Genomic DNA, 24,078 nt, shown 5'->3' on the forward strand with positions numbered 1-24,078 from the left:
TCTGGCCATCTCAAACCTCAGCAGTGACTTTAGGTCACTTTACGCTGACATATTCAACCTTCTTGGAGGATTTCTGACTTTAAAAACACCTTGTAACGAGAACAGCCCTGATCAGAAACTAATGGGTCTGAAAAAGATGCAGACTGTTTGACAAAAGTTGCTTCTTGCAAAGGAATAATTCTCAAAAACACCCCAAGCCGCTATTGTTATTGTACCTATTTCATCACCGAAGTCTTGGAGTTTTTTGTGTGTTTCGGTGGTGGGTTTAGGGGGAGGGGGCTCCACAGCACAAACACCTGCACGGAGGGATGGTGAGTTCGTAGCTGGAGCACAGGTCAGCAGCCGGTACAGAGGAAAGGTCTGGCCACTAATGCTCCCAGGTAACTCTCCAGGCAGGAGGAGGAGGAATTACCTAGCATAACACAGTGCTGTAAGGCCATCCAGGGAGAGAAAGCAGGGCTGTTCACCAGGAATAAGGTGCTAAACCAGCAGAGAGCGGCCGGCTGCACCAGTGCTGTAGTAAACGGGAAACAGCAGACTGAACCAGACCACAGCGAGTACCCGCGGAGCATCCCCGAGGGTCGGCAGCTCAGTGCCCTTTCACGGGGGGGTAGGGCCAAGCCGGCAAGGCTGCGCACAGCCCGGGAAGCCCCGGGGGCAGGTGCTCCGCGGCACACCTGAGCGCGCAGCGGCAGCAGCCGAGCCCCTCCGGGCTTTCCGCGACTCCGGCACGGCGAGAGCGCGGAGAGGGGCGGAAGCGGCTGGATTCGGGAGGAGGGTTAAAACAAAGCGATACAGACGGATCCAAGCGGAGCGACTTCCGAAACGTGCACACGCAGGTCTGCCGGGTGCACGCAGAAACGCGATGCAAACAGCTACACAGGGACAACAATTAATTATTTAGGGTGACTCAGAAGTGACTAAGAACGATCAGATAAAATTAAGGGGTGGAAGCGGGGGAAAGCCAAGCCAAAAAAAAGAAAAATTGAGCCAAACTCTGGAACAAAGTCCCAGCTAGGGATGCGATCAGAAGGCAGGATTCTCCCCGGGGAAAGGGATGCAGACGGCGCTGGAGCAGGCGCAGAGGACGCAGACGGGAGCTTCCGATCGACAGGTCTCCACTGCTGCAGGAGTAATAAAGGATTCCTGCCCTCACTATTTCTGATAAATAGGGGGAAAGAGCCATTTTTACCCTGAAAAGCTCCTCCGTGCCCCTCCCTCCAGTCCCTTCCCACAGCAGATGAGTCACTGTCTAGGAACCTTTATCACAACATCTCTTTCCAAATTGTTTATCGAGTCGCTGCTGCTCCCACCCCGGGCGCAGCACAAGCAGAAGCAGCAGGAGACCCGCCAGGTCGCCGTCCCTCTCCCGCCCCCGCAGCCAAAGCCCGGCTGCCGGCACCCCCTCCCCGCACGGCCCCTCGCTCCCTCCCCGCTCGCCGTTCGCGTTTTGGGGCTGATCGTGTGGGTTTTGCGGAGGGAGAGCACGTGCTCGGGCGAGAGCCAACTGCACAATCTCCGGCAGAAAACGCCAACCGGCAATTTTTAACTGGCTCCTCAAGGTTTCGCGAAGCTCCTTCTTCACCAGCCGGTGCCGCACGCTAAGGTCACCCCGACATCAGAGGAGCACGTGCCTGCCCGGAGGGGACGGAGCGCGCTTACCTCGGGGCCGGGCACTGCTCCGCTCTGGTTTCTAATCGATGGACAGGGATCGCCAGCAACTCAGACCTGTCACGAGCCGGTCGGAGATCCTCCGCGCAGCCCAAAGCGGCAGGCGCTGGCTCCCACCGCCTAAGGGTCTGGCTTTGCTTTAGGCTGTCGGACCTGCAGCCGGCTGCGCACCACGGGCAGGCGACCGGCCCCACGGAGAGGTGGGACCGACCCCCAGCCCAGGGCCACCGCCGCTGTCCCCATCACCGCCGCGGCCCCGGGAACGCTGCCTGCGCGCAGGCACCTTTGCTTTCCAAGCGGCGCTGGCTTGGGAAGTTCTCCAAACTTTCCAAACAACAGAGGGAACAGGCTCGTTTTCCCGCATCCACAGACGGTCCTTCCTGCATGCTGCAGCCCTAGGACCTCGCGTTCCCCAGCTGGATCGTGGGAAAACCCGCGTGAAGCCGGTTCAGTAGGAGCATCCCCGAGCCTCGGCCAGCCGCCCAGCGCGGGACCCCCTCGGGAGGAGCCCCCAACGGCCGGCTCGGCTTTCAGCCACCTGCTAACAGGGGAAACGCTGCATTCGGTAAAAACACCGAGGGGAAAGCGCTTCAAAGCCCCAGATGGGTCTGGATCGCTCATGCAACACATTGAGACTGCATCCGACCTCCCGCCGCGGGTCCGAGGGCGGCGCGGCCGACACGGATGCTGGGCCGGATCCGGCCCCTCCTGCGCCACGGGGAGCGGGGCTTGGCTCCAGCAGCACTGGTGGTGCTGGGGGAAGGGGCTGCCCAGCCACCCGCCGCCCCACGCCCGAGCCCCAGGGCACAGCAGGTCCCCCCGCCGCTTCCCCGCGAGCGCCCCGTTACTGCACGGCTCTGATTCCCGACGAACTTTCCGCAAACTCTGCCCGGCGCAGACCCGAGCAACAAGCAGACCGCGAGCGGGGCGGGCGGTACCTCTGTCGCCGGCCGGGCTGGCGCGGAGCAGGCAGGGAGCCAGCAGGGATGCTGCCGGGGCAGGAGCACGCCGGAGCTAAGGTTGCGGCTTTCCTCTCCCTGCGACCAGATCTTTCGGCAGTCCAGACCAACTGTGCGGGAACGGCACTCGGCGACGATCTGCTGGAGCTCCGGCTCCACCCCTGGCAGCTGCGATTGGCTCCGTGGTGCTCTGCAAGGCTGCACCAGCCCCGGCAGCCTCCCTCAGACCCTGCTCCCACTGCCGCCGGGCCGGGAGCCTCCAGAGAGCCGAGGCAGCCCCGGCCTCGGGGCGGGCTGGGCGGGTCGGGAAAGGCAGAGCAGTGGGGCTGCACGCAGCCCAGGCTGGATCGAGGCACCAGAGAGGGATTTTCCTCGCTGTGAGGCTGTAAAGACATGCAAATCTGATTTGCGAGGCAGAGACTGTGAAGGATATCAGGGGCTCCGGGGGAAGGAATTTACTTTCAGCTTCACACTTTTGCAGATGACGCACTTGCTTTAATGCTCTGGGTTTATGGCGGGAGCACGCCTGGCTCTGCGGGCACCGCCGCGCTCCGTGCCTCGGTGAAGGAGGGAAAGGGGGGTTCACCCCCAGCCAAAGGGCTGTCGCCGCTTCCCTGCGTCCCCGCACAGGGGGTGAACAGCCCCCAGCCCCTATGTCGTGACACCGGTGTCTTGGGAGCCAAACGCTTTGCATAATGCACGTGGAAATCAAGGACGCTACGGCCGAATAAGGACTACTCGCATGGCGTTTCAGACCCGAGGCCTGTCGGTACCTCACCCATCTCTGCAAATCTACCCACACAACGAGGAATACACACGCCGCATGCACAGGGGATAGAAGATAAAGGCAGGTAGCGGAGCAAGGCTGCGGCAGCCTCCCGGCACCCCCGCTGCCCTCCCCGGCGCGCAGGGCTCTCGCGGCCGTGCATCCCGGGCACACAGCGCGCTGGGGACCTCGCAGCGCCCTCGAGGGCGGCGGGAGCGAGGCCCCGGCTCTGCCACCACCGCTGCCACGGGGGCCCGGCCAGCGCAGTCCCGGAGGGCTCCCAGCGCAGCTCGGCCGCGCGGGCTGCAGGGGGGCGTTCGCTCAGGCTGCCCTCGGGCAGAGCCAGTCCCACGCAGCCGCGATCGCTGCAGGATTCGCTGCCAGAGGCCAACGGGCAGGTGCCCGAGCCGGGAGCAGGGAGGGGAGGGGAGGAGCAGGGGGGTGCAGACCCCGCAAGCTCCTCGTGCAGCACCGTGCACGCGCGCCCGAGGCTCTGCAACACGCTCAAGCAGGATCTCCCTGCTGCAGGATCAAGTTAAAACCAAATCCAGAGAGGAGGGTGGTGCAATTTACGTGTGTGTGTTGATGGTGCCACAATATTTACACGCGTTAGGGTAAATACTTCCTCAGCAAAAGCTCTTGAAAAGAAATAAAAATAAATAAGCGAGACACAGCCACATTGTCCACATCGGAGCAGGGCGGCTCCTCCTCCCCGTGCAGGGCTTCTGCATTTGCTGCGGGAGCCTGCGAGATACAGGAACTGCCGTCGCCTGCCACCAGCCAAAACACGGACCCCAGCCAGAGGCGACCGGTGTCAGATCCCATCCGACACACGGGAAAAGCCGAGGGGAACAAAATCCCCCAGGAAAGCCCGTTGCAGAGCTCAGCCAGGGAGAGCCGCGCAGCCGCAGCGTGGCGGGTCCCAGCTCAGCAGCTTGGCTCGCGCAGGGCTTGGAAGAGGATCCGGCGCTCCTCACGCGCTCGCCTGCCCTGGGCCTGCTCAGCAGCTCATAAATATTCTCTTTGATGGCACAAAAACTGCTTTTGTGTTTCACAGGCCAATTACTTTGGAGATTTAGAAAATATGCTTATAAATATCAAAAACCTGCTGCTGTTTTGATTTGTATTTAACATCAGATCTCTTCAAATACACAATGATATTATTATTATAGTGATGTTCAGCAAGCACCATTTCTGCATGAAGTGTCTTGAGGGGAAAGGGGAGAGGAAAAAAAAGAAACCAACACAATTTTTTGCTAGCACAGCCAGACTAAGTAACTCATTGGACAGGACAGACCTGGCTAACCACCTTGCTCGGGGGACACGGGGGCTGGAGGAGTTGCACAGCGCTGCAGCAATGAGCTCGCACGAGGCTGCTGCGTGGTGTCAAACCTGCCGGCTGCCACGGGCAAGGCGAACGCTGCCCTCCCATCCCCTCCCGCGGGGCTGGCCGCTCCCGCACCGCTTTCCGCTGTGGTCCGATTCCCCTCCGAGCCAGTCCCCAGCTCCTGTCCTGCCTGGTACGTGGCGAGGTTCTGCTCCAAGGCTTGGAAGCGATATTTACAGCCCGTAACACTTATACATACAACCCAGAGACAGACAGCTGATCTGGCTCGGCACGCCTCTGCTCCCGTAGCACACGTCGCCGTAGGGACGGGGGTGCTGGGTCTTCCGCACGGGAGGGGAGATCTGCCGAAGCTCACTGCTGCTCGAGGCAGTACAGGCTTGCATCCTGGAGGGAAATTCATCTGCCATGCAGAAGTGTGGAAAACTTCTTCGCTCCCTCGCTTCCAAAGCCCTGTAAAGCAGAGCATGCTGCATTCCCTTTCCAAATGCTTGGCTGATCAAAGCGATTACAGGCCTCCTCCGTTTGTCATGGAAGAGCTCTCCTAAGTATCTCCTTTGCCAGAGCCTGATAAAAATGCTGTATCTTAAGCAATACATCTCACTGGAAAGCCTGTGCTGCACACATAACCGGGTAACAGCAAAATCCTGGCTGGTGGGAGGTCTCCCAGGTGCTTGCGGTTGAGCTATGATTGATGCTTATAATATGGTGGTGGTTGCAGTACCTTTAAGAAATGAGTCTATTTAGTTTGATTTGTTTCTATTAAATATGCTGTGCTGATAGTCCCAGGGATTTTGCTGGTACCAAGTAGCTGGCTGAGCCGCACTGCTGCACTCTTACTACCGAGGGTCTGAAACACTCACCAAGGTGGTGAAATGGACTTTAAATTGCTCTCCATCATGGAAACATTAGAAAGAAAAGACTTCACCAGCAATTTTTCCATTTCCAGTTTAATCTGCTTGACAAGCAGTTTTTACAAACTATTTGAGCTGTGATGCTCCAGGATCCTGTTTGGTTCTTTAGCTTAAAAAAGTTAAAGAGCATTTAAGCCAAGCATCTAAGCCTCCAAAATTGACACAAGCTCCTTAGAGCTGCCACCTGCAGCCTCAGATACTCCAGTGCTAAGAAGGACAGATCAGACAATATTTACAGGGACACAGCTGCCGTTCAGGGAATAGATATTTCTTAAATCTCTTCCTCACTTTCTTTAAGATTACACAACTCCCAGGAACATCACGTGCTCTCTTGTAATAGCAGCATCAGCACAAGAAATGTTAGAAATAACTTACAAGTTAATAAATTTTACAAATTTTTTTCAAGGTGCATGACCATAACTCCTAGCAAACTCACCCCTGTCTATTATGGAGCATAAGGACTTAAGTATCAGGGTAGTTTTTCCACATTGCTCCTTCCCCCTGTGATTTTGGACATCACTCCCTCAAGGCCCCAGGAGCCACCAGAAAGGGACAGAAAGGTCCCTTGCACCCACATGCCCTTGATGAAAAAAGGTCTCCTTTGGCCCCGGCAACCTCGTGGGCTCCCTGACGGAGGAGTCCCCCATCCCTCCCCGTGCCGGTGCCCGGCTGGCAGCGTCGGAGGCGCCGGCTGCCTCGCACGTGCTGGGGCGCAGCAGGCTCAGCGGCACCGACCGCCCCGCAATCCCCCGCACGCGTTCGGGGAAGCTTCGTCCGGATACGCAGCTCTGCACCTCAGTGAAGAGGCGGGCCGCAGTATACAACCAAAAGTCGTTAAATAAACCACGGAAGAACAGGCTTTATGGCTTCCCGCCGCTTGGTCCCAGCTGGCCGGCAGAAAGCTGGCATGCCGTGCCGAGACCGCTGTTACACGGGAGAGATGAGGAGCCTTTCCTTCCCCGGGGCTGCAGGGTCCCAGGTGCTCTCCGAGGTTTCCCAGGGAGCCTGGCAGCATCCCAGGGATGCCGGCTCAGCGAGCCCGCGCAGCGCGGCTCCGGGAGGCCACTTCAAGGCTTCCCAGACGGAAGTGCCTCCGAGCAGAACTCTCCTTTGCAGAAAACAGCAAGACTGAGTCATTCTTTACTGCCCTCCTCTGTGCCAGACAAAAGGCTGCCCCATAGCTCTCCCGATAGACCCGGGCAGCCGTGGCTTTGAAGGAAGAGCAGCCCTGGAAAACTCAGCTCTTGCTCCATTCCAGCGCCCTGCCAGGGCTTAGGAATGTGTTTACTGGCCCAGAACTGGGCTAATTTTGGAACAACCTGAAATGCATCAAAATACAGAGCAGTAAAGCAGCAGCTGTGATTGATTAATCACAGTAGCGAAGCTGAAGGGTTTGATCATTCTGAAAAGCTCTTTAACATCTTATTCTCCAAAGAGGGAGAGGTTACCACAACCACGGAACAAAGCAGAGCACAAAGCAGGGCCTTTTCCTCCCGGAAAGGCTCTGAACAGGCTGTGCTGTCTCTCACAGTGCCTCTAGCAAAAAAGAGATCAAGACGGATGAGTGCACTCACCAGGCTGGCTGCCTGGTTGGCAAGGCAAGGGTCTGGCTGGCACCTGAGGCCAGGCGCTGGGAAGCAGCGTGCACGCACGACTCACACAGCCCGACCCCGCCGAGCCCTGCAACCCTCAGCGACCGCCTCACGCTGCCTCCGGCCAGCTCGGCACTGCGGGGGCAAGCAGGGGCATTTCGTCCCTTGGAGGAGCCTCGGCCAGCCCAGATCCCCCCCGCTTCCCTTGGCACGCGCTGTCTGGGAAACCTGCTCGCTCCCCATAACATCACTGCACATCCCTAGCTGCATCCCGTCTGGAGCAGCTGCTCCTGCCCGCGCGGGAAAGGCCGGTCCAGGCGGTCTCCTGGGAGCCGCGTCCTCACCGCCGGATTGCTGCCGGGCACGGAGCACGCACGGCTCCGCGCCAGAGCTCCCGGTCCGAAGGGCATCGGTTGCTCTGTGCCTCGGCAAGGAGGCACAAAGCTCCCTCCGCTCGCCCAGAGAGGCTAACAGCCTTGCTGCCTGCTGAATAATTGAATTTCCCATCCAGCCTTTTTGCCTAAAGGAAGCTAAGCTTTCCTCTTACACACGTTATGGCTGTGAAATATTTCAGATTCCTTTTTTTTTTTTTTTTTTTTTTTTTTTTTTTTTTTTTTAAATGGAAACACTCCATTTTGCCCATCCAAAAGAAAAAAGAAAACAAACAATTCTCTCTAATTTGACTCCGGTGCACATCAGTCACGTTGATTAATTGCCTCTTCCACTAACGTTACTTCCTCCCCAAAGGAGGGGGCAAGCTCTGTCAAAGGCAAACACATTTTTACATTGATCCACCACCCCGCAGGGCTGTTTAGTAAATATTTTTCAGCCTGCAGTTAAAATATGGGACTGTTATCTGGTCAGCAATTAATTGGCAAAAACCTCATGGAGCCAAGGCGCCTGCAGAGGTGCCAAGGGAACGGGGCTCTCAGCGCGGCGCTGCAGCGGACGGACCAAAGCGCCGTGCCGAACCCGGGCCGCGCCGCGCACGGACGGCGGCGAGGAGCGAGCAGCACGCGTGGGGCCTGGGCGCCCGCAGGCCGGGGCTCGGCTCCTCGCGGTCACCGCCGTGCTGCCGCGGGGACCCCTGCTTGCAGCGCGTCCCTTCCCGCGTCGGCGTGCTCGAGGAGCAAGGGCCAGTCACCAGCGTCGGGAACGCTCTCACTTGGTTAGCTGCATCAGACGTGGTCGTGCAGCTCCAGCCTAAAGCATGCTTAACGAACGCCCGGCACCTGCACGGCATTTCATGCTCCCAAGGCAGTGTAATTACCAGAAGTCCTGCAGCAACCGTTGCAGTACCGAAGCAGCCTGAAAACAGAGCGCCAAGGCACACACGAAAAGCCCGGAGCACCACAGGAGGTGGGGGCAGAGCTCTGAGGCACCTGAGGAAACCTTGCATCTTGCACCTCCCTTCTCACCAGGAAACACAGGCTCCTTGCTCCTTCAGATGCTTCCAAACAGACCTCACGTACACGGAGAGGAGCCGAGGGGAACCGAGACCGCAGGGCTGGGTCGCTTCCAGGCCCGGGTACCGGAGACCCTCCGCTCTCAGTGCCGCTGCTCGTCTTGCCTGCTACTGACCTACTGCTTTGCTCTGACACCCAGTTCCTGAGGCACCACCAAGCTCCTGGATCAGTGAATAATTACAATATCTCTGGAAACGAACAAGACTTTTGTCACAGTTGCAAGCACAGCTGCAAGCACAGCTGCATGCTGTTTTACTACCCGGGAATACGAATCACTGCTTTGGGTCTCCTTGGTGCTAAGACCGCACATCAGCGCAGTGACGAGTGTGGAAGTGGAACTTGTGGCATAACGTGGCCAGAGGGTAAATAAGAACCGGGCCCTGCAGGATTATTGATCTGCCCTGATAGAAAAGCTCAATTTACCCGTGTTCCCAAGGGCAGGGCGGGGGGAGTTGTCTTAAAAGCCATTTTGCTAATTAGGTGTCACCGCCCAGGTCAAGGGGCATGGAAAAGGCACTGGATGGAAGGGAAACAGACAAAGGAAAATTAACATCTGCGTTTTCACAATGCGCAGCAGTCCCAGCTCACGTGCGCGTTCACAGCTCGATGCCTGCACATCAGAGCATGTCAGAGGACGCTGCCCGAGCTCTCCGCAGCCAGGGCTAGCAAGACACAGGTCACCTTGTCCGATACAGGGGACGCTGCAGGAAGTAGCTGCATTCAGTGCTTTAAAACCTACTTTTATCTCATTCCAGTGAAACAACTGACACGTGGCAAACGCTGCGTCGTCCAGTGGACGGCAAAGGGCAGCGCCGGGCATTCCCCTGCAGCACCGCTGATCCGACATCAGCCCATGGATCCTGAGTCCATTCTGGAGAGAGGCTGGATGATGCTCCACTGTGCAATGCAGCATCATCTGCTGTTCCTCTCCCTGCTTGCCATTTCCCTTCTCTCCTTTGGGCTATATTGTGGCATTCATGTTCCAGCACAGGGGAAGGGAGGGGAAAGACAACTACAGGCAAAGATACGGTCACCTGTGTGTTGTTTAGAAGACATCCTCACAGCAAACTGAACTGAGAACTCCCATTTCCACACGGCCAGCGACACATGGGACAAGCAGAGCTGCCAGAGCTTCCCGGGCCCGCTGCCTGGCGTGGCACTGGGGCAGGAGCCCGCGGGCAGGCGAGGGCTGCAGCAGCCCCCAGCACCGCCACCACCACTCCAACCCACTCCTCCCGCATCCAGCTCCCATCTCTGGTCAGAGCAGAGACCTGCAGCCTGACGCAGGGCACAAAGCAGCTCTGCTCCAGGAGCGGCAGTCTCCAAGCATGCCTGGAGAATGAAGCTTTGCTCAGGCCCGTGTCTCCTTGTTGGAGTTCACAAACCCTGCAGCCACACGCATGCAACGCGAGGCCATCCTTTTAGCAAAGTCAACGTGCAAAGTTGAAGCAGGCCTAGACGTTATCTGCGTCCCTCTGCACTGAGGCTTCTGGACCGTTCTGCCAGCTCGTGCAGTTTGAAGCAGCCTGATCTAGTAGCTGACCCTGGCTCCATCACACTGTTAAACATGCCTATGGGACATCCCTAGATAGGTTACTTTAATTGTGTTAGCTTATCCTCGGCTGCAGCTTTTAGTCCATGGGGACAGCGGAAGGCAGCTCCTGAACTGTAGCCGCCTTCTGGGATCTCAGACCCTGGCAGAGCATCTTCAGCTCCGTGCGTAGGATCTGCCGCACCCGGGGAGCCTGAGCAAAGAGCCCCAGGCAGTCCCGGCCTGAGACACTGGGAACAACGCCACTGCTCACAGGTAGCAGGAGATACGTGGAAATGCAGTCTTACGCTAGTCTTACAGGCTAAAAAATGTTGTTTTCTTCTGAGAAACTGTCACAGTAAAGCCTAGAGGATGCACTGGTTTAGGCAGAAACGCGTTTTCCACGGGGTTACCCTGGGGCCGAGCTGCCAGCGTGCAGAGAGGCAGCTCGTGCCTCACCAGGCAGAGCCGAATAGAGCGTTTAACCCGCGGACGGGAGCGTTTCACCAAACACCATCGACGCAGCTGACCCCGGCGCAGCAGCGCAGACACCCCAGCTCCTCCGCAGCACCCCTCTCACAGCTCGCTCTCTGCCCGCTATTTGCACCCGGCAGTTCTCCATTGCAGCCTCTTTCGGCTGCTTCAGAAAGCTTGGAGCATTCCCCAGCACGCTTTACAACAAAACAGCACAAAAACTGCCACTGTGCAGCGAGCCAGCAAGCGGTCAGCTGAGGTCTGGCACAGAGGGCAAAGCCCAAGCGCCGAGGAGGCAGCACGGGGACGGGCCACCGCCGGCGGAAGACCGGTCAGGAGGGTTGGCTCCTGCCCAGGGAAAACATGGACCCCAGCCCAGGCTGGGCAGCATCTCACGAGCCTGCACATAACAGCCTGGCTCGGGCTGCAGCTCGCAGAGCTGAGCGCCGCTAACGCCCTGGGTTTTCTCTGGCTAATGCAAACGGTGACCAGTCTCTCTGCCCGCAGCGCTAGCGGCGATCTAGAGCGAGGCAGTAACAACATACAGCATGGAACACACGGCCGTCACGAGAGCCTCCCAAACAGGAGCCGAGGTGAGTAACACTTACCTGCCGCAGCCTTCGGAAGACGCTGGCTGATGGCCAAGGCCAGGCACGGGGAGACGGCAGGTGGAGGCTGGTCTCAGACCGCCTGTCCCAGACACGGGCACGCAGGCGGGTACCTTTCCCGGCACACGTTCGCAGCTCTGCTTTCCCTCACCCTCTCCGGGCCACGGCCAGGATCCAGCGTGCTGCAGGCACCAGGAGCAGCAGGGCTCAGGACGGGCAGCACCAGCAGCTCACGCTGCTCTGCGAGGACAGCCCACCGTGATGGGAGATGCAGGGCAGCTGGGCAGGCAGGAGCAGCCGGCACACCTGCAGGCGCTGCCTCCCGAGAAAGCCCCGCTAGCAGAGGGCACGTCTGTGCTGGCTGCCTTTGCAATCCAGGGCTTGTGCCTGGCGGTTCGGGACTGTAAGGAGGGGGAAGCCTCATGCTAATTCCTTAAATAGGTCCCGGTTACCCTCTTGGATTGTGCAGGAGAGGATGAAAAGGATGCTGCAGGAGCCCCCCGCAGAGGACCGGCTGGCTGGGCAGATGGAGGGAGCTGATTCAGCAGCCCCAGTGCCGGGGAGCGGTGCAGCCTGGTTAGAGAGGGAGCGCGTGCGGCACGGAGCTCTGCCCGCAGGCCGATCTGTGCAGAACGCGTTTGCTCTGGCGTTAGCACCATTCAAGCTACTGGACCGGGGCTCCCCGGCTCCCCAGCCCAGAGACAAGCATGTAGCAGCAAACGGGCAGCCCAGCACCCGGGTGCCAGCTGGAACGGCACGCTGCTCAGTTGTCACTGCGGATTTATCAGGAGCGCCGTTTGCGTTGGTTTTGGTGCCTTTCTCCAGGAACACTGGGGAAGAGGCGCGTTGAGCAGAGCCGATTCGTTAATGTTTCTTGACCGAGACCTGCTCGGGCCTGTGCTTGGCGTTGGCCGCTAGTGCATCCCGGGGCCAGTGCTATTGCCATCAGCAGTGGCGGGCGTCCTGCACATCTGTCCTGCGGCTGTGCAGAGCCCTGCGGCCCATCGGGACACTGGCAGAGGCAGGACAGGAAAACCTCAAAACTGAGGATGGTGCTAACGTATAGGGGATGTCCAAAATGATCCGCCACGGCAAGTCTGGAGAGGGATACTTGGTCAGAGCAGAAGGTTTCTGTCCGTCTGCATAAAGCTGAACTGGAGTCTCCCTCCCAGAAGCAAATTATCTTTCCGGAATTCAGGCCCCAGAGTACAGATGGTACCAGGAGTCATTTTGGTCCATGTCTTCCACACCCACCCCATGCCAAGATGCAGTGTGCTGTTTGTCTGCCTTGCTATAAATAGTTTCTAGCGCTGCTGAGCAAAGATTAATGACTTTTCTAATTATATCACCATCAGTCGGTGGTGAGGGAATGATACCGTGCGGATCTCTGAGCCCTCCCCCGGCACGCGCTGCACTGCTCTGCGCAGAACGTACCTGCACGTCACTTCACAATTTCAGAGAATCTCAGGCCACAAGTGCAGCAAAACAGAAAAGGTGGTACTTAACATTCAGTAAGACATCTGGAATACATATATGACTATACATACACGAGATACGTTTCATATCAGTTTTCCAATTAAACCTTTCTTTTAAATTGGCTTCCCTAATTTGCTAGGCATCTTGCTTTGCCCTGCTGAGCAGGAGTGTTTCTCGCAGGCTCGCGTGGCCCAGGCTGCAGCAGGGTCGATCGCTGCTCTGCTGCGCCGCTACCCACATGTCACCAGCTTGTTGCAGTACTTGCACACGTGTGCTGAAAACGAGTTGTCCTTTGTCAAACATCTACCTTTCTTTTCCACGTGATTTGCTAATAGCGCACAGAGGAATTTCTGTAGCAGCGGTCTAATTTTGAAAATGCTAATAGTAGGAATGTAGATGGAAATACTAGATGGAAATATCACTCCAACTGCCTTCTGCATTGTAAGTTTTCCTATTTATGACAGCACAAATAAAATGCAATTTCAGAGGGAAGTCAAGTATGGTAGTTAGGTGCCAAAATAACTCTTCACTTACTGAAAGGCTGATGGTTACGGCAAAAAATGTTTTCTGCTGAGAAAATGGTAGTTGCATAATTTGCCTTGGAAACTCACTGGAAAAGGTAACACAGCAGCCAAGGTGCGCGTCGCTCCGCAACGGCAGTGCCGCAAGTCCTGTCTGCAGCCCCCTACCCACGCGCCAGGGAGGGACCCGCCGGGCTTCCCTGTGCCGCCCGGTCTCCGGGAGCGAGACCAGCAGAGGCTCCGGGAGAGGCGGCGCCGGCACCCGCGTCCCCTTCGGACACGGTCCGGCACAGAGCGGCAGCTGCGGAGCGGGGCCACGGCCAGCCCAGCAGCCGCGAAAGCGAAACCCGGGCTGGCGAACGCGCTCCCCTCGCCCCCCGCTCCACCCCGCGCGAGCACGGGAAAACAACCAGCCTCCTATGCGGCTGCCAAGGTTTCTCATTTTTATGTATAACTGTGTATATTTATAGTGCCCCTTGCTACCAAAAATGAGCAAAGGGAGCAGCAGATAAGACAGGCCGCAGAATTGTTTCTCGACAGTGTTTTTCAGCTTTCCACAAGGCGTCAGCAGCTCTTTAGAGTCTTTTTATTACATTCCGCATTAGATGCAAAATCATATTTCAAAGACACTTTAACTTTGGAAAGCAAAATGCAGCTTCTGTAACGTGCCACCTGCAAGCAGCGGCGACACGGCCCACGTTGGGGAGGAACTTCTCGCGGGGGGGCTGCGGAGACGAGGCTGAAACGCTTGGAAAACAGCAGGTCACGGGGAAACCACCACCTTCCTAATTACACCATTTGCTCCAGTGCCACGACGCCACCACTCAGTCTCCTCATTTAAATTGTCATTAAGCCTTGCTGCAGGCCCCATAACTTAATGGATTTTGGTATCATAGCCCATTCTCTGCAAAGGAAATTAAGAACTCATTTGTATCAAGGACAGGACGAAGAGAAAACAACACGTGGAGCTAAACAGGGATCGAAATCTCAGCGCGTCCCAGGGGCTGGCCTCCCCTGCTCCCAGGTCTCAACTCCATGCACCATTCGCGTACAACAAGCGGTTTTTACCATCTCCCGCTTACGGTTGCCCCTGGGCACGGCAGACGCAGACGAGGCCGACGAGGCCCGGGATGCCCAAAGGCAGCGCCCAGCTTCCCGGAGCCGGGGCCGGTCCCCACCCCGGCCCCGGCACCCGATGGGGAGGTCTCCAATTACCCCGCAATTAGCACTCAAAGACACGTAGCAAACGTTAACTGACTTGGTTTTTCTTTGAGACATTATGTAAAACCAGCAAAGCATCCGTTATTTTTCCTTCCTACCTAATTAGTTTATTAGACAGCAAATTACAAATCAAAAGTCTTCTCATCTCCATTCCTCCAGCATGAAGACGGTTATCAATTTCTGAATTTTCTGGGGATTGAGTTTTCCTTTTTTTTTAATCATGAAAAGCTTTAACAGCCGCAAGCAATTAGTGGAACGAATACAGCAGCAGCTTGAATGTCCAGATTGGTTATGCCATAAAGAGGCACCATCCTAATTGGACCGGAATGGAAGTTTTTGACTGCTGCACCTGATACTGCAAAACAGGAGACGTGCAAAATTCAGAAGTATATTCTCACAAATATCATGATGTGCTCAGCATAAATCATTTTACACATTATTATCTGGCCAGAGGACGCTCAAAAAGCTGCTTCTAGCATTTTGACTTATTTTTAAAAATGCAGTATTTAGGGCAACGGAATCTTGCAAACTCTCTCAAGAGCCGCGATTGCAGGAAAAGGCCTTGAGCTGAGGCAAGAGCAACCGTAGAAGCCCCCAGCCCCAGCTCCTGCTCCCAGCTCTGCCTGCGGGGATCCGGCGCCTCCTCCCGCTCCTCAGCACCGCGCACAGCGCGGCCGGGGGATCCAGCGCCGTTGTCAGGACGCGACGCTGCGGGAAAGCGCCGAGCGTTTCTGGGCAGAACGCGCCGCCCGGCGGCTCGCGCGGGCACCGGGCTGGGGAACGAACGGCCCGGTTTCGGGGTGCCGCCTCCTCGACGGCGAGCACCGGCTCTGCGCGAGTCCTGCCCCGCACGCCCGGCCCGGGGGCGGCACGGAGCCGGGCACCGCCGGCAGCGCCCCGCGCCGCCCCGAAACCGGGTGCCCGAGGGCGAGCGCCCGCCGGCCCCCCGCTGTCCCCGTCGCCGGCCCCCAGCTGTCCCCGTCGCCGGCCCCCAGCAGCCGCCCTGGCCCTGCCGGTGCCGCTGCCCCGGCTGCGATCGCGGGAGTGCCGGACCCCCGGGCCGCAGAGCAGCCGGCCCCCACGTGTCCCCCCCGGGCCCAGCCCGTTCCCGCGGGACGAGGGGGCCACGGGCCAGCGCCAGCGCTCTCCTGCCTGCTGCCACCCGCCCCCACCACTGCTCTTCGTCTAAGCGGGAAGGGAGCGGATCCGCTCGGATGGGGGAGGCTCCACTCCTCGCCGCCGGCCGCAGCAGCTCCGGGGGGGCCCTGGCAGCCGGCGGGTGCGGAAGACGCGCCCCACGCAGCCGCCCGGCCGGGCCCCTTCCCGGGGCGGGGAACCGGCGCAGACCCCCGCCCAGGCCCCGGCACGGCCGTCCCGCGCCCAGCCGAGACCCCCCGCCCCGCGGCACGGCCAGGGCCAGCACCTTGCCCGGACCGTGCGGGGGGTCCCCAAGCCGGGAGGGCGGGCGGCCAAACGCCACCCCAGCTCCGGCAGCGACGCCGCCGCGGGGCTGCAGCGCGGTCGGCAGGAGGCACCAAAGGGTAAAGGAAGAGGGAAAACGGGAAAATCCCTGCTTCTCCTCCAGATCACAGCGCCGGGGGGGGGAAGGCCCTGTCGCCCTGCAGCCACCCGCCGACTCACGCAGCAGTGGCTTCATAAACGGGGACCAACCTCTGCCACGAAGCTGGCACCAGCTCCAGCTCATTGCACGACGCCCGAGCACAGCCTGTCGAGATGATAAGGCAAAATAGCCGAAGTCACCAAGTTTCCAGCCTGTTTGCTAAAGTCCTCAAACAAACCTCTCCCGCAGGATTTGAGGCAGGTGTGCTGGCTGCAGGCGCGAGCCTTAGCACGTCCCAGCTGCACAAGCGATTTGAGACAAAAGCTGCAGCATCATTAAGGGCAGACCGTATTTGAGTGTTCGTATGGAGTCGCATGCTTTCCTGCCATTAAAAGGTTCTTGAACAGGGAAAACTGCATTTTGGAGGGGCCAGTGTAAAGCAGGGAGCTCTGGCCGGGCTGCAGGAAGGCAGCGTCCAGCCTGGCGCTGCCCGGTCCCCGGCAGCCGGCCCACGGCCCGGCATCCCCGGCCGGGAGGCGTCCTTCCACGCCAGGTCACCGGCAGCGTTCCCACCGGGGTCTGCTCAGCACCGGTGCTGCAGGATCTGCTCCTGTTCTCGGAGGAAGTAAGGTGATCTGCAGGGAATTCTTCCCCGGCTCCGTCCCGAAACTGAAAGCAGGAGCAGATCAAATTTTTATACTGCTCTGGAAGACACAACAGTGCTTTTCTGAGAAATTTTAATATCTGTAGGCGAACAATGAGCCCTGTTCATATTTTACCTGCTGCTGTCTGCCTCCCTTTAATTCAGTCACATAGCTGCAGACAGTTGGCTTCTAGACCGTAATCTGATATTTGCATGAAAGTGATACAAGTATCCTGCCATTAAGTCCTTTTACTTTGAGGAAACGGTTCAGGTACTGTGAGATGCTTATCAAAAAGTAAGACCTTCGGTTGCCGGCTACAGCTGAGCTATTCAGCCCGAAGTAGCAAGGACCTTGTTAAGATGGGAAAGGCAGTTATGTACCTGCGGGATGAGTCGGGGTGCCCTTCTTTCCAGAAGCATCCCGGTCCATAGCAAACAGGCACAGCAGGAGCCAGGCGAATGGCGTGAGGGTGCTCGGGAGAAGCCCCCAGTAAGGCAGTTTCACTACAGACAGTGGAGAAGATGTAATCACGGAGAATGAGGATCTTTAAGGATCAGGTGTGGCCTAGGAAATATTCCATAGGGTTTTTGAATATGAGTAAAGTTTTCAGTTGGACTGGTCTGTCTGCTCTTACCATATGTATGTACATGCATATATGTTATTTATCAGTTATCAGACTTAGTACTAGTATTTCATCCCTGAGTGGAATGGAAGGAGCACTGAGGAAAAACAAGGTGGAAAAATGAAACCGGGTTTAGTTCTCCCATAGTACGACCTTCTTGATCCTGCAAATTTTCCGAGAAGGCAAGCACCAGTTTCACAAGAGTGAAAAAGCATTTCAAGCACCCAGAGGTCAGCAGAAACAATGCAGCGTTTTACAGGCATAAACAGAACAAGAAAATCCATAGCCCCTGCTGTGCTGGGAACGCAGAGAGTCATTCTGTCAAGGGGAGAAACAATAGCTCATAACTTGCCAGCGCAGTGCGAATTCCAGACTGCCACCTGGGAACGGTCGCAGCGCCGCCGTAAACAGCTACAGAGCAGGGATTATCCACGGAAAACTTTCACCAGCAATCTGGGAGAACAAAAACATCGCGTAGCTCCTTGCTGCGAGAGGCAAAGAGCAGAGATAACACTCATTTCCATTCGGTTTGTTATTCAGTCACCTCCACTCACATGTTCCGGGTTGCAGGGACTGTACTGGGATACAATGGGAATTCCTTCCCAAAAAAACAAGGAAGATGTGCTTTCCATTTTGTACACCTGTGTCTTGCATCCGTATCTCAACAGACACTTCAACACCACGAGTCACGGTTACAGGAGGGTTGCACCGCCCTGGCTGAGCACAGCGGGGTGAGAAACGCCCCGTCCCACAGCAGCTCCGAGGGTGCGAGAAGGATGCGTTCGCAGCAAGATGAGGTGCCTGCTCCAAGCGGGACAGGAAGCGCTTGGCAGATGGATTAGGCAGAGCTGCTGCTCACCTCCGAGGCGCAGGGCAGAGCCGCCCCGAACGCTTGGAGGAGATGTTGCTCGGGGCTTTTGGATGCATGAGATGATCCGTTCCCAAAATGCTCATTATCTGGTGAACTTAATTGAGCGTGGACCCACAGCATGACTGCACCAGCTTGCTGCAGGATGTACTTGTCCAGACGCAGAGATGCATGACCTCGCCCAAGGCAGACAGCTAAAGACGACGCAGGAATGGTGACACACAAGTGCCTCGCCTCTCCCCGCTGGCTGGGAGGGACACCCCAACAGCACGCCCGGGGCAGGCAGCTGAAGTGAGGGTAGATGAAACCTGCCTCTGAGGGTAAGACAGTGACGCTGAAGGACACGTCCTCTCCAGGTTTGTTTTTTTTCCTAGCGCATGCATCAGGGCAAAAGAAACAGTTTAAAGTCACAATTACAGAACCTCATGAAAAACATGGTGAGAGCAAGGTGCGAGGGCCTGCGTACTTCCAGGGCCTCCGTGAGCTGCACGCACCCCGGCCACTGCTCCTGCCAAGCAAATGGCATTGCCTCCTTCTCTAGGCCTTCCTGGTGCCTGACCCTGATTCTACCAGCTCTTGGAAGTCAGTCTGTCAGCCCAGCCTTGCAGGGTGGGGATTTCGTGCCTCAGCATAAAGGTGATAAATAGGAATCTGTGCAGGACACGTTGGGTTTGGTTATTGATGATGCACATTCCAGCTTTAGGAAGTCCTTGGAAGCCTGGCGTTCATATTTCAGCTGAGATTTATATCCAGGAGAACAATGCTCCGTTATAGGAGGGCTTCGGTCTCCCGGCCATGCCAGTAATTCTCAGCAGCTTTTTCCTGAGCTCTTTTCTGGCTCCCCACTTTGACTCATTGTCTATTGTTGCACATCTGTCAAGCGTAACAAGGAAAGCTGTGTACATGCTTTATCCACTGCAAGGGAGTTTCTTTATGCACTGAAATTTCAGTGCTCCACTCTCTTAACCCCTGCGCTGCCATGCACACGCACAGGGAAATGTGGTGAGAACAGAGGTGGAGTAAGTAGACATTTCTTTGCCTCTTTTCCACAGTCGTCGCTTAAAGGTAAAAATCCTTTAAATTGCATTAATATGCTCACATGCCGCAGTACTAGCTTAACCAAAACAGGAGGACAAGAGTATGCGTCAAGTCCACAAGGACGGATTCCCATGGTGTCCAGAGTGGAGATGTCTGTTCTGGTCCCATATCCTGGACTTGTTTAATGCAGCATCCTCTGCCTCTTGTCACACCTTTTGGTGATGCTGGCCAGACCTTTGTTCAACATTTGATTAAAGAACAACTCGCTCTCATAGTTTTAGAAACAAGCTAGGGCCCTCTGGGGATTTATTAGTATAATTTATGGGCATGGCTAGTATAATTATTATAGCAGACTTTCCTTGCACATGTTGGTTTCTTTGCACCTCTCAGAAATAGCATGTCACTGTTTCTAAGCAGTTCCCTGTGATATACACGTTTGCAACCCTTGACTCCTTGACTGTTTATTTTCCCACTGTCTTGCAGTTTTTCTGTCCTTCCCGGGAAGACCCCCATGACATGAGCTGTAAAGCCTCAGGCTTTGACAGAGGCTGGTTTCAACGAGGCTTCCACGGAGCAGCCTCCCTGGGAACAGGGTTCAGTGCCTGGTGCTGTCTCTGTGGGAAGCCTGTGCCGCTGCGCGAGCCCCCAAAACAGGTCCGTGTTGGGGTGTCGGGGTCCCGTGGAGCCCAGGAGAGCACACGCAGCCGCCTCGAGGAGCTCCCAGCCTCAGTCCGCGCAGGCAAACTCGGCTCTTTCCACCATGGTGCGGGGAAACTGCGGTGCAGAAAGATCTAAGGCTCAGCACTTGACATCCATCCCCGTTAGCACCCCATCCTTTCCCGTAGCTATGTAACAAGTCAGGAATGAAGCTAGCACAGCCAAGGCCCGGTCCCACAAGACCAGCCTTCCTCCTTAGCTGGTTCATATCTGAATCACTTTGCTTGCAGGAGGTTTCATACAAAGAGCTGGCAATTGCAGCACTTCTCAGCAGCAAATCATCACACAGAACCCATATTTTTTTTGACGACTCTTCAGTATAACTTCACCGCTGCTGACTTTTTCCCCTACTCACACCCTGATGCGCCCTGGATTCCCAGACCTTGCTTGCAGCAGGCGAGACTCCCACGAAACCCTGTTCTCATTGCAAGGATCCTTCCCCTCAGAAGATGGGGATTTGGCTGCTTCTTTGCAGAGAAGCGATGGTGGATTTAGTCAGGGTCCAAAGCATTCTTTGGCTGTGGAAGAGTAAGTCAAACATCGCAGCTGTGTGACCCACAAATACACTTCCAGGCCTTTCTGAAGACACTGTGTTTCAGCGGTTGAAAATAGGCTTAGCAAGTACCTTCTCCTGCAGAAAAGTGCTGGCTGTGCCACAGCTGCTGACGTTGGTGCACGGGAAGGCGACTGTCCTTCAGACTGATTTGTCTCCCGTTTTTGCACAGTCTATCTGAAATTTGTCCAGAGCATCCACCTTGCCACAAATGATGCTCCAAAACCAATTGCCTCTCCTTTCTGAAATGCTTATTTTCTTCTCCCACTGACCTTGTCAAAAGAAAGCTCAGGTTCAGTGGTTATGGCTCTCTCGTTCATGTTCTGCGTTCAGGGTTTTTCCTTCTGCGGAGTCTGGCTTCATGCCTTGCTCGTGCTGCCCAAGAGGGCGAGGACTTTCAGTGGCTCGAGAAGAAAGGACTTGCATCAGTTCCCAGTCTGCAAGGGCACCAGTAAGCTGCTTGCTGAAAAGCATCAGCTGTTATTACAGTTAGCAGAGTGGAGGAGAGCAGGTTTTTCATGAGTTTCCCACTGCAGAGAATTCTTTCAAGTCAGCCCAAGTTAATGCCAGGTTCAGCCTGAGGTTTAACCTCTGTGTCCCCAGACCCCCTGCAAGTCACCACAGAAGCAAAGAGGAGCTTGTGCAATCGGCTGCTCCAGCTCAGGAGGAGCCAGCGGGATCTTTCTCATCTATAACAAGCAGTTTTGCAACAAGGCATTGCATACAGGCAACAAGACTTCAACACTGAGTGAAACCGTAACAGAAGTTAACAAGAGCCAGGCTATTTCAGACCAGTTTTGTTTCCAAAGGACACAGACAGTTTTCCTAATTCAATTCCTTTGTTTGCAACCACTCACACGAGGGGGATCCAAAGTGACCAATACTTCAGCCACCAAGATGCTGTTACCATCCCGACTTGCACCCGAGAGCCCCGAGTACTCGTGGGACCGCAGCGAGACCCCACACCCCTGCGACGAGGTGCTATCGGGGAATCGGGTCCCAGGGGAGCGCGCAGGGTGACAGGCACTGCGGGCTGCAGATGGCAGGGGTCCACGCTACCTTTATTAGTGACAGACCACGAGAGCTTAATTACTCCAGCACTGGCTGTTTTACAGCAAGCAAAAGGGATCCAGAAAAATATTTTCCTGTCAGTAAATTATTGTGGAGAGCTGGCTGTAAACACAGTGTTTGGATCCAAATGATACAAAGCCAAATGTTACCTGTCACGATAAATTGTAAGCCACAGCCTCTATTTTCTGTGAAAAACTGGCTGGGGGGAGCAGACACCTGGATTGCTGTCATTTGGACAACAGAACTGTGCTACTTCCCTGAAGGGAGGGGAGAGACTGCAGCCCTCTGCTATTTGGAAAGAACAACATGCAGACAAATCACAGAGCTTTTCTTAATGCTGCCATGATATACAAATAAGAGGCTTAAGTATAATTATAGGTTGTATAATCAGTGTGAATAAAGAAATATGTAGTAATTGATGCCATATTTTATAAATATCCTAACTGTTTAAGAAACTGAAAATGTTTTCAAAAGAAATACTTTAGCATAATGATTATAAAGCCCTTTAATGTGAGTGAGCTGCTTTCTGAAGCCGGGTTTAGATTCAGTCTCATGAACATAAATAGAGTTAATTGCCTTTCTGTGCGAGCTGGATGTTAGCACATTCCAGCAGAGTGTGCGTTTTCCAAAGTGCCAATTCCGACACATTCCACCCTGTGCAATTTCTGCCTTTTTACGCGCAGCACATAAAACACGCACGCACATCTGGGCAAGGGCAAAGTTAAGTGCTCATAGTGGTGAGCCCTGGGAATGGATTGAGACATCAGCTGCCTGCCCATATGTTATCTGGATATTCAAGTGCAAATGCGGTTCCTCCGAACTCACCCCACAAGGGAGAGCACATTGATGTGCAAATGGGGACAGTGGGGAGAAGGGACGGAGCCCTGGCTCAGCGGGCCCAAAAGGCTCGTTCCCTTTCCAAAATAAGCAGCTCTCCCGTAAGGGCAGAGCAGAGGGACGCTGCTCCCTAGTGAAAATGAAAAACCCTTTACAGGAACCACTCTTCAGCTACCAGGTGAGATCCTCTGCCCAACACCCCCAGGCCGGGTGCCTGCCGGCGCGGGATGCGTCCCTGTCCCTGTCCCTGTCGCTGCCCAGAGAAGATGCTGAGGGGAAAGTGCCGGGCACCTGCCTCCCACGGTGCAGTCCCCCCGCCCCGAGCGGCGGCAGACACGGCCCCCCAGGCCAGGGCTGCGCTGGACCGTCCTCCTCATCGCCTCCCGGCTCCGATCCCACCCCAGCCTCGGCAGCAGCGAGCGAGGGGCACTCCGGCCCCCGGCACGCACGAAGCTCATTTTCTCTACATGACTCACGCTGAGTTATATACGGAAAATGCAAGTGAAAATAACACAACTCTATCAAGAGACCTCATAGAAACAAAGTGCTGCTGCCTCCAAAAGTAACTAAAACCATCAATTTGGTCCTTCAAGATAAAGAAAGGGAATAATTTGTAAGCAATGCTAAAAATGACCAGAATGTCCTAATATGGGCATGGATTTGGGGCACCACAAAGGTGTACGTTCACAGCTGCGGATGGGTTTGCAAAGACGACCTGCTGCAGAGAGCCGTCTCGGAGCACGACGCTTCCTTGGGTTTTGGGTTTCCGCCTTTAATGAACTGGTGACGAATGACCCCCTCGCTCAGCCCTCCGCCTAATCCCGGACTCCCCGACAGCAAGCCTCCCCCTGAAGCCAGGCAGGACAATCTGACATCCAATTCCATTTGACGGATTTGCTGAGGGTGAAGCGCGGGGAGGCTCCGGGGCCGGGGCAGGGCCGCGGCACGCTGCTCTCCGCTTGCATTGGTTCGGCCCGCCCGGGCTTCCAGCGGCTCCGTGTCAGCCCAAGGCTTCCACCACGGCAACAGCAACATCCATTACAACCTGCTGCAATCCCCCCTGCTCTCGCGGATGAATTATACTCACTGTTCAGGCACTTCCCTCCCAAGCAGCATCATGCGTCTCCCGCGTGCTCTGCCACAGCCAGGGATGTGCTGAAAACAGCCATGTGCCCACTAATTGCTTTGGCGTGTGGGAAAACTGCCAGGCTCTGCGCTGAATTAGGCAGTCGCTCCTCTCTCCTTGGAATCACTCTGCTGCCTCTGTGCCTTCACAGTAGCCTAATCCTCTCTGTAGCAATACACGAAGGAGTCATCACTGCAGGGTACACCCAAATCAATGTCTGGTGTTCATCAAAACGGAGCCAATCTCCCCGTTTCTAAAGGGCACAGTATCAGCCAGGGCCTCGGCGCAGCAGCGCAGCTGCTGTCGGGCAGCACGGAGCCGAACGGGTCTGGCTGATCAGAGGGGCTGTTTGCATCTTGAGTTGCTCCTTTCTCAGCCTGTTTCACAGACATGATTTAGCCAGCCTTTTCCTTGGCCACAAAGACCTGTAATGCCATTGGCAGGCTGCAGAAACCACGTAGTCCCTTCTGTTCCCTTCAGCTTGCACAGCGCACAGG

General features: G+C 56.1%; 1 protein-coding gene across 5 annotated transcripts in view; it reads right to left on the minus strand.

Annotated features, from left to right (window-relative positions):
* The window catches only part of ZMAT4 (zinc finger matrin-type 4), an 84,100-nt gene extending 60,251 nt beyond the window's left edge, over window positions 1–23,849 (minus strand). Inside the window, exon 1 of one of the 5 annotated variants that reach the window (XM_064497719.1) lies at window positions 23,543–23,849. The gene's annotated coding sequence lies outside the window, so the exon portion shown is untranslated. Of the gene's footprint in view, window positions 1–1,662; window positions 1,683–2,609; window positions 2,894–11,326; window positions 11,386–23,542 lie in introns of those variants that run through there. The other 4 variants (XM_026112239.2, XM_026112237.2, XM_026112242.2 and 1 more) reach the window with 4 other exon arrangements.
* Between the last annotated feature and the right edge of the window lie 229 nt (window positions 23,850–24,078).

This window comes from Dromaius novaehollandiae, chromosome 26, assembly GCF_036370855.1.
Source record: "Dromaius novaehollandiae isolate bDroNov1 chromosome 26, bDroNov1.hap1, whole genome shotgun sequence".
NCBI lineage: Eukaryota > Metazoa > Chordata > Aves > Casuariiformes > Dromaiidae > Dromaius > Dromaius novaehollandiae.